We start from the raw sequence: 8,486 nt of genomic DNA, 5'->3' as shown, positions 1-8,486 counted from the left end.
TGATAAATCATAGTGAAGAAAACACAAAACGGAAAAAACGAAATTCATCATAAATCCATCGGAAATGCATTTCCACGAATAATTTGGGATTTATCAAAGTTTCTGGATGCCAGTTTTTTCGTAGGACCTGAACAAACTCAGCGGTGGTCTCAGCAGTTCGTATTGTGCGCGGAAATGAAAGAGCACAGTTGTAAAGCGCGTTTTCTTTTTTTTTTTTCAGCTTTATTGGACAGTATATAGTATAGAGAGACAGGAAGAATGGGAGCGAGAGAGAGGGGAAGACATGCGACAAATGTCGGACGGTCGGATTCGAACCGCCGACGTCACGGCTCACAATGAGCATGCAGTCAGTGCTCTACAGGCTGCGCCACCGAGACACCCCATAAAGCGTGTTTTCTTATTTTATTATTCCATTAATTAATATTTTATTTATGTACACATATATATATATATATATATATATATACACACAATCCTACATCAGTTTCAGGTTTAAGCAGGTGATTTTAATTGGTGTATGTTTTTGGCTTGTTGTACTTCCATTAACTTAAATATCTGCTTCAGAGAAGCTTTTTTCTTTTTTCGACTATCTCTTCCGTATATATATATATACATATATGATGTTTAAGGGGGGTGGCACGGATGGTGCAGTGGGTAGCACTGCCGCCTCACAGCAAGGAGGTCCTGGTGAGACGGGTGCGTGGGGTTGGACCCAAAATGCACGACTCAGAAACAATAATAGGGTAAAGTCCCGTCAGGGCTTTATTTGGGACGAATCCCAGGAGCGTAGTCACAACAAGCAAAGTCCATACACGTAGATCCAGCCAAACAAATATTAAACAAACAAAAAGCACGGTGCCGAGGGAAGAGGCAAACTCGTAGTCGGTAGACGTGCAGGGAGGTCCGGTAGCAGGAGAGCTGTCAGCGAGGCAGAAGTACAGGCGGACGGCAGGCAGAGTCGTAGTCGAGGGCGATGCGGAAGTTGAAAACCATAAAACAATCAGCGAGGCAAAAGTACAAAGACGGTAGGCGAGGACGTGGTCAAAAACAAGCGGTGGTCAACGAAACAGAAATCAATAAATAATGGTCGGTAAACAGGCTTGGATCGTAACGTGTAATCAATAACAGTAATGCTCAAGAGTTGCTTTGGAGTTCAAGAGGCAGACAATTTTGCAGTGAACAGTAGCGCGACTGGGATATAAATGCAGGTGTAGACAGGTGTAGACAATTAGTTAGAGCGTAGCAAGGAAATGGAAAACAGGTGCGATGGATGACAAGTTTAACAAGGTGATTAGTAATCGTTAGTAATAAACCTATCCTGCCCTGCCCTTAGTAAATTAGTAAATGACATGCACGAGAAACGTAAGGCAACATGAACACATGATTAGTTTGTTAGTTTCTACCCAATCCTGATCTAGCTTTAGTAGTTTTAGTAAATAGACAAATGGAAACAATTAGGGAGTGAATGACAGAAAGAGAGAGAGAAAGACATGTAAAACTGTATGTTTAAACAGTAACCAGTCTCCGTAACAATAAACATAATTCAAAACATAACACAACGAAACTAAGACGATAACCACTCAACATAACAAGGTAATATAATCGTAACGAAACATAACTAGACATGACGAGAAAATAAATCGTAACAAGAAATAAACTAAACAACATGACGAACCTAGACTAACATAATACATAAGACAATACAAGACAAAGACAAAATGAATAAACATAAAACATGGCGAGACAGACCTGAAACGTGACACCTGGGTTCGAATCCCCGTCAGCTGGGGCCTCTCTGTGTGGAGTTTGCATGTTCTCCCCGTGTCTGCGTTGGTTTCCTCCTGGTACTCCGGTTTCCTCCCACAGTCCAAAGACATGCTCCCTTAGGCTGATTGGAGAGTCTAAATTGCCCATAGGTATGAGTGTGTGAGTGAATGGTGTGTGTGCCCTGTGATGGACTGGTGACCTGTCCAGGGTGTATTCCTGCCTTTCGCCCAATGTTTGCTGGGATTGGCTCCAGCCCAACTTGCGACCCTGTTCAGGATAAGCGGGTTAAGATAATGGATGGGTGGATGGATGTTTTAGGGGCGTCAACTTATGCCAATCACAAATTTTATGCACGCGCCTTTGATTTACGATTACTTGGTATTTATCAACATACACACATGGATATGAAAAAGAGCTGTGTCTATGCGTCTTTCATGAATCTGGAGAACGTTGTTAGTTTGTTTCAGATCACACACATTTGCAAACAGATTTCCGAAAATATTGATAAATGAGGCCCACTGAGTCTAGGAATGTGTTGATAATTGTATATTAATACCAAATCATTTGTATTAACAATTTATGTGTAATTGGAAAGAAGGCAAATGTGGGCATATAATACAGAAATGGGGGTATTTAATGCTAAATAAATAACAGCCAAATAGCAAATTATAAACTGAAGCACATACGGATATATAATACAAATATGGGCATGTAATACATATACATATACATATAGAATACAGGGTCGTATCCACAAGAGAGGCACTGAGCACTGAGGAGCTCTGCTTGTCTCTCTACACTCTGAAGGAAACAATCCGTCAATAATCTAAACAATCCTTAGTATTTTTTCGATTAATTCGCACCAGTGGTTTCAAAGTGTTATTCTTACAACATACAACGTACATTTTTGCAATTATAAGTGTTTTTGGGACTGAAATCGGATTGAGTTAAGGCTATCAGCCACCATCCAGGCCCAGGCTACCAACCATCCAGGCTCTGCCTACAAGCTACCATCCAGGCCCTGGCTACCAGCCACCATCCAGGCCCAGGCTACCAGCTACCATCCAGGCCCAGGCTACCAGCTACCATCCAGGCCAGGCTACCAGCTACCATCCAGGCCCAGGCTACCAGGTACCATCCAGGCCCAGGCTACCAGCTACCATCCAGGCCCAGGCTACTAGCTACCATCCAGGACAGGCCCAGGCTTCACCAACACCTAAGTAGCGGGCCGAGGCAGTGTGGTTCGTTTTTAACCTAGATCTGCTGAGGCTTTATGAAGTCATCACCAGGCCAGGCCCAGGCCCCAGCCAGCACTATGGCTTTGAAAACACTTCAAAAGGACATGGAGGAGCTAAAGGCATCAGTTGAAATGGTGTCTTCTAATGTGGAGATCATGATGAAGCAACATGCCATCTTAACAGAGCTGATGGGTGAGGTGAAGCAGCTCAAAAAACGAAGCATGGAACAAGAGAAGAAAATTGTTTTCCTGGAAAATAGATTGGATAGTTTGGAGCAATATTCCAGGATGAATGATGTGATCATCTCAGGTTTGAATGTCAAACAAAGGAGCTTTCTCCAGGCGGTGAAAGGCCCTGCATCGGAGAGATGTTCTGAACATGAAGGGACAACTGAGGAACAGGTAGCAACATTCCTCCGTGGAAAAAACATTGATATTGACATTGACAGTATTGAAGCATGCCACACACTGCCAACTGGGAAGCAGAACGACAGGCAAGCAATACCTTCTATAATTGTTCGATTTGCAAACAGAAAACAAAGTAAATCTGCTGAAACAGGGTAGAAATTTAAAGGGCTCAAATGTCTACTTAAATGAACATCTCACCAAAAGAAATGCTGACATAGCCAGAAGAGCAAGGGCTCTTAGAAAACAAGGTAAAATTCAGTCCACTTGGACTATCAGCTGTAAAGTCTTCATTAAACCTATTGGTGCAGCAGAGAATTCCTATGGGCAATGCATCAGTAGCATTGACCAGCTGGACAAGTTTGACAGAGACCACTGATTAGTATGGTTTCCATCATTTTTCCTGTATGGGTAAAGAAATATATACATTATGAATGTATTTGAACATGATATTGACCCTGAGAGCAATTTCTTTCAAAATATAAGTAATAATTGTGGTTACTATACGGAAGAGAAGTTCAATAAGAGCATTAAATTAGATCAAGGATTATCATTCATTTTAATAGTAGAAGCCTATATGCCAACTTCGGAAAAATTGAAGAGTATATAAAGCAGTTTAAAAAACCATTCAATATTATAGCTGTTTCTGAGACATGGCTCAACCCTGAGAAGGGATTGGAGAACATGGAGTTGCATGGATATGAACTGAATTATAGGAACAGGGTGAACAGAGGGGGAGGAGGAGTGGCTTTGTACATAGACAGGAACCTAAGGTACAAGATAATAGAAAGTATGTCAACTATTATTAATGACGTAATGGAATGCAACCTAGACCACACTAAAAGAGATCACTAAGGGTCTGAGTAACTAGGTCCGGGAGTAACCCGGTATTCCCCACTATCAGGTATTCAAATGAATGAATGCACGAGGAGACGGTGTACAAATACCATAGAAGTGCTATAGTCGGCTTAGCTGCACGCACAAGTTAGGTATATACTACACCATAGAGTGCCACAATCAGTTCAATTATGCACCACACTTAGGGAAGAATCCACTACAAATCCTCCAATAAATTATTACGATTAGCCCACTACAAATCCAGCACAGCCAGTAAAGTTACTGCATCACACACTTAGTAAAAGGCCCCACCAAAGACAACACTGCCTATGACCACAGCACACTAGCTGGACTGGCATGTATATTACCACCCCTCTGCATGCCCCCGGCCCCGGCTGGCAAAGAAAAGAACAGGCCTCGCCAAAAAGATAATAAACAAACAAACAAACTTGGAGGTGGTTTTACACACTAGTAAGGCACACAGAGTAACTTCCTACAACCTAGCTTTGACTCACTAGTTTGACATTTTTTCTGAAGTAGGGAAAAACAGTGGCTACAATTCGCTCCTGAAAATAACAAGACTACATTAGCCAATGTACAATTGCAATGTAGACTGGAACATATTTTCAGCATAGAAAACTACAAAGACAATGAGTGCATATTCAATACCCAGCAGCGCATACATTTCTTATTTGAATTCATAAATTACACTGTTTAATATACATAACATTTACCTTCATAAAATCCTCAATCAACATTCATACCGCTAGCCATCCTTCGTTCTGTTGGGTCGTGACGTGAACGAGGGAGCTACAATTTTAAAAACGTACATCATTAATGGGTAAACCGCAATAAACGGCTGGACAAAAAATCCTTTTTATTTTTTTAGTACCTGAGAGTATTGGCGCACCATGCACGTACTACAGCCAAAGATGACAACCAGGCACCAAACGACTGATACACTGTAATGTTTTAAACACATCACGCAATTGATAAGCTAACGGCATGTATTTACGGAGCTATGCATAAAGAATTTCAACAAAGGCGCTTCCCTTACCCGCTTCGTATTAGATCACCGCCGGCAGAATCCCTATGCAAACAGTGCTCTTACCACGGTGTTTGTCGCACCAACTACTTTCAAACAAAGAGCGGCTGCCCGGCATACTATTTTACCTGCATTACTTCTGGTCACATGAGGAGAAAGCATCAGGTGACTCATTAAACCTGATCATGTGAAATGAAATCAGGTGTATCTCTGGTTTATCCCCCTCCCACCCGTCACAGAAATTTGCATGGGTACAAAAAGAAATGTAAATGTCAGCTGTGTATACAGAACTCCAGGGTCTAACATTGAAATATTTACAGAGATTATGGAGGGAATGTTTGCCAAAATAGATCAGAAGGTACATTTTATGTGTGGGGATTATAACATTGATCTCCTTAATCCTAACAAGCATAAAAGGACTGATGAGTTTATTGACGCAATGTTTACTATGAGTCTCTTTCCAACTATCACTAAGCCAACCAGAGTGACATCTTACAGTGCCACTCTGATTGACAATATCTACACTAATTATATGGACAACAACATAGTGAGTGGTATACTTCTGAATGACATCAGTGATCACTTGCCAGTTTTCGTGGTGTATGAGTGTGATCATTGGAATGCAAAAGAAAATAATATAATTAAATACAAGAGAGTGAGAACTGTTGAATCCCTCAGTGCATTCAGAACAGACCTACTGGCACAGGCCTGGGAAGAGGTGTATGATGAGTGTGATGTAGACAGAGCATATGATACATTCCAAACACTATACGACAAAAACTGTCCATTACAGCAATGCAACAGGAAGCATAGACACATTGAATTACCCTGGATTACAAAGGGGTTACAGAATGCCAGAAAAAAAAAGAATTTATTATATAGGAAATTCATAAAAAATAGAACCAATGAAGCTGAAATAAAGTATAAAACATATAAAAATAAGTTTACAAATATAATGAGGAGTTGCAAGAAGGAATATTATAATAAATTATTAGAGAAAAATAAAAATAATAGTAAAGGGATATGGAACGTATTAAATAATATTATTAGAAAAGGAACTGCAAATAATAATTACCCTGATTATTTTATTGATAATAATAATACGATAAACAACATAAATGTGGTGGTTAATGAGTTCAATGATTTTTTTGTAAACGTGGGACCAAGATTGGCAGACGGAATCCCTGATCGGTCAAGAGAAGGGGGGGCAGCGGGAGATGGTATAGATATAAATTCACACTCCATATTTTTAAGAACTGTTGATGAAAAAGAAATTGTTGATATTTTCAACACCTGCAAGAAAAAAACTTCAACTGACTGGAATGGGTTTGATATGACCGTGGTAAAGGAAGTGGTTGAGGGTGTTGCAAAACCATTAAGTCACATCTTTAACTTGTCATTTCAAAAGGGTATATTTCCAGGTAAAATGAAAACTGCTAAGGTGATCCCTGAATATAAAACAGGTGATAAGCATCAATTCACTAATTATAGACCCGTGTCCCTACTATCTCAATTCTCTAAAATCTTAGAAAAATGTTTCATTCACCACTTAAGCCCTACTCCTCTGATCCCATACCTTTCCATTTTACTAAGCAATATATCATGATTAATTGTATCAAACGCTTTCTTTAAATCTATAAATATTCATACAGCATACTTTTCCTTATCTATACAATTAGTTATTTCCTCTGTTAGCTCCATTAATGCCATAGCTGTTGACCTGTTGGCTCTAAAACCATATTGGCTATCTGATAATAACTTATGTTCCTCGATAAAGTTGTATAATCTATTAAAAAGCTATATCAGCAACAGGCAACAATTTGTACAGTTGGGAGATCACAAATCATCTTGCTTAGACATTATATGTGGAGTCTCGCAAGGGTCAGTACTTGGTCCAATATTGTTTATTTTATATATAAATGATATATATAAAGTATCAAAATTATTTAAATTGGTTATATTTGCAGATGATACCAACATCCTTTGTTCCGGAGATAATTTAGAACAGCTCTTAACGATGGTTAAAATAGAAATGAATAAATTAAAAACATGGTTTGATGTAAATAGATTATCATTGAATTTGAATAAAACCAAATTAATGATTTTTGGTAATCGTAAAATAGACACAAGAGTGCAACTGGTTGTGGACCAGGTTGATATTGAGAGGGTATATGAAATAAAATTTCTAGGGGTAATACTAGACTGTAAAGTTTCTTGGAAGCCACAGGTAAAATATATAAGATCCAAACTATCAAGGAGCATTGCTGTGTTGGGGAAAGACAAACATATACTGGAACAAAGGGTGTTGTATATTTTATATTGTTCACTTGTACTGCCTTATTTGACTTACTGTGTGGAGGTTTGGGGGAATGCCTATAAAACAACTTTACAACCGTTATGTATACTCCAAAAAAGAGCATTAAGAATTGTACACCATGTTGGGTACAGTGAACATACTAATATATTATTTCTGAATTCCAAGTGTCTCAAGTTTATGGATCTGGTCAAGTTCAAAACTGCACAAATGTTGTATAAAGCAAAGAATCATTTACTCCCCTGTAACATTCAAAAGTTATTTAAGGACAAAGAATGTGGGTATAATTTAAGAGGGGAAAATAATTTTGAGAAATGCTGTGTTCGCACAGATTTGAAGAGCATGTGCATTTCATTTGGTGGAGTGACTCTGTGGAACAGTTTGAATGATGAAATAAAACAAAGTAGAACTATTGTATTGTTTAAGAGAAGGTTTAGAAATATTATGATTGAGGGATACAGAGAAGAGGAAGCGGGGGGGGGGGGGGGGGTGAGGGCACATAAGGTACATTATGGCTCAGGTTAAAAGGAAAATAAGGAAATACGAAAAGGAATTAAATAGAATGTTGACAGAGACCTGATTTAAGTTTATTTTTGAAGTAAATAGGGGTAGGACCAGATAAGCAGAGGCTTCATTCCTACTCCTTTTCGAACAAATACTATTATTTTCATTGTAATTATGATTAATATTGTACATTATTATGTTTTTGTTTTTTTTTTGTTTTTTTTCTCCTTTTTGTTTTAAGATGTTTTTAATGTATTGTGTACTGTACTTATTATTATTTTCAAAATGTTTTTATGTTAGTGTTCGAAATAAAGAAACATTCATTCAAAACAAATGCATGAGGGACTGACTAGTAGAGTCAGATCAATCCGGAGATT

The 8,486-nt window shown here is 38.7% G+C and overlaps 1 long non-coding RNA gene across 1 annotated transcript; it reads right to left on the bottom strand.

Moving 5' to 3' along the window:
* Nucleotides 1-739: 739 nt before the first annotated feature.
* On the bottom strand, nt 740-5,419 carry LOC133133848 (uncharacterized). The gene is made up of 3 exons (XR_009709217.1): nt 5,304-5,419; nt 1,750-2,034; nt 740-1,418 (listed from the first exon to the last, which is right to left on the bottom strand). It is a non-coding gene; the product is annotated as an uncharacterized LOC133133848 (long non-coding RNA).
* Between the last annotated feature and the right edge of the window lie 3,067 nt (nt 5,420-8,486).

Source organism: Conger conger, chromosome 7 (assembly GCF_963514075.1).
Source record: "Conger conger chromosome 7, fConCon1.1, whole genome shotgun sequence".
NCBI lineage: Eukaryota > Metazoa > Chordata > Actinopteri > Anguilliformes > Congridae > Conger > Conger conger.
Note: the sequence above shows the minus strand (reverse complement) of the source record. Positions and strands in the feature narration are given on the sequence as shown.